The sequence below is a fragment of the Lampris incognitus genome, unplaced genomic scaffold (assembly GCF_029633865.1).
Source record: "Lampris incognitus isolate fLamInc1 unplaced genomic scaffold, fLamInc1.hap2 scaffold_273, whole genome shotgun sequence".
Lineage (NCBI taxonomy): Eukaryota > Metazoa > Chordata > Actinopteri > Lampriformes > Lampridae > Lampris > Lampris incognitus.
Window position 1 is genome coordinate 22,501 of NW_026611231.1, and position 2,500 is coordinate 25,000.

A 2,500-nucleotide genomic window follows, 5' to 3' on the forward strand; every position below is an offset into this window, starting at 1 on the left:
ACCTGTGTGCACTTTCCTCCACTCGTATACGTCGTCACCCTGTGCTCCTCCCTCTTCTTGAAATATGTATTCACCTCAGCCATTTCCATCCTTTTCGCAAAATCGAACACCATCTGTCCTTCCACATTTCTCTCCTCGATTCCATACCTTACCATCAACTCCTCACCACCTCTGTTCCCTTCAGCAACGTGTCCATCGAAGTCCGCTCCAATCACCACTCCCTCCTCCTTGGGTACCCTTTCCACCACGTCGTCCAACTCAACTCCAGAATTCTTCTTTTTCGTCCATCTTACACCCGACTTGCGGGGCATATGCGCTGATAACCGTCAGCAATACACCTTCGATTTCCAGCTTCATAATCCTCACTCTGTCTGACACTGTGTTCACCTCCAGCACGCTCTTGACATACTCTTCCTTCAGAATGACCCCTACCCCATTTCTCCTCCCATTCGCACCATGGTAGAAGAGTTTGAACCCACCTGCGATACTCCTGGCCTTACTCCCCTTCCACCTTGTCTCTTGTCACCTTTCTTCTTTCCATCACGTCAGCCAGCTCTCTCCCTTTACTAGCCATAGTGCCAACATTCAAAGTTCCGACTGACTCTCACCTCCACACGGCTACCCTTCCTCCTCTCTAGCTGCCTCTGGACATGCCTTCCCCCTCTCCTTTTCCTTCGCCCAACAGTAGCCTAGTTTCCACCGGCACTCCGCTGGTTAACAGTACCGATGGCGGTCGTCGGTAACCCGGGCCTCGACCGATCCGGTATGGAAATCTTATTTATGATCCGCATATTTGATTTGGCAAAGATTTGACGCCGGATGCCCTTCCTGACGTAACCCTCCCCATTTGTCCGGGCTTGGGACCTGCACTAAGAATGCACTGGCTTGTGCATCCTCAGTGGCTGGGTTGCACGCTTTTCTATGTTTGCCCCTCACTTTTGTGGCGTGAACGATCAATTCTAGTAATACAGGTGTGTTTATGTTAGGTATCACAGACACACGCACACGCACAATATATGTCCAAAAGTATTGACATAACTGACCATTACACCCACAGGAGCTTTTCTGACATCTCATTCTGAATCCATAGAAACCCATATTCCACGAAGCTCCCGGCGCACAGTTTTTGTGCCGATGTTAATGCCAGGAGAAGTTTGGATCTCTGCAGTTATTGAGTGAACAGAGCGTTGGCGACTTGAGTTGCTGTTGTTCCTAAAGGCTTGCACTTTTCAATAATATGATGATATATGAAGCATAGAGAGTAAACGGGATAGATACCTTTTGAACAGCACCCTGTAGTACAGCACTTTGAAGGTACATATGTCGTCACTTGCTGTAGTGGTTTTTACTGATGGGCGTGGCCAGGTTTTCAGAAGCCTCTCAGTTGTCAATGTGAGAGCCAGGGGACGCGTCTGCCGTACGTTTAGGGTTAGGGTTAGGTGATTTCTCTGGTAGGGCTGCTTACACCACACCCCGGACTGGATTTGTTGCGTGTTTGTGTCCTGATCGATGGGCCAACTTAACACGCCTTCGGAGGGTGTCCGCCGGCCGGCTTTGCCGGCGTTCGGGCGGTCGGTTCCTCCGGTCTGGCGGATCGATGTCCTTTATTTAATGTTCTTAGTGGCGAGCAGAGTGCGGAGTGGGAGGGGCTCTACCGCGTAGTCGTCCTCTCCGTTGCACAGCTCGACAGCGTGCTCGGCGGTGCTCAGCCGGACCGTCTATCCCAGTTGCTCTTCCACGGCTCCCCTCGCGAGGCTTGCCGCCCCCCCCCCCTCCCCCTCCGACATCTGTATGGGGAGGGGTGGAACAGCTCCGTGTTTACCTCGCGGGGCTTCCCGGAAGACATTTTCTCAAAGTCCTCGTGTGACCGGTCTACTTTTTCATTGCGTTGTGTAGGAAAGACAGGACAATTTGTCTCCTTCATGGGATCTGTATTCTGTCGCATATAAACAGAGCAGGTTTCTGGAAGCTTCAGGGGACGTCAATACAGGTTTTTTTTTTTGTTTTTTTTTACAAAAACACATAAAACATAGCAGTCGCGTATAAACAGGACAGATTTCTGGAAACTTTAGATCTGCTCCCACTGTAGCATACGCAGAAATTGGGACCCACATTAGGAATGGATAAAATAAATTACAGGGGCAGACAAAAATGAACACGTGCATACGTTTTGGGCCTCTAACAGGAAATGGCGTCACAACAGGGAGGGGTTACTAACTGGGAGGGGCTACTATAAGCGTTGGTAATGACAATAATAATAATCACGTCGTGATATTTTGTGTAAATGATACAACATATGTTGGTTATGACGTTTTTAACCATGCTACACTCGCACGCGTGAAAAAGAAAAAGAAGAGAAACGTCTGGGGTTTTTCTTCTTTCCACCTCAAAGGAACGGTCGAATTCCCGACCGGTGTTTACCGAACCCGGCCGCGGGATCCGTCACTTACCCGTCCGTACAGAGCAGCGGCGGCGGCGGCGGCGGCGGCGGCGGCGGCAG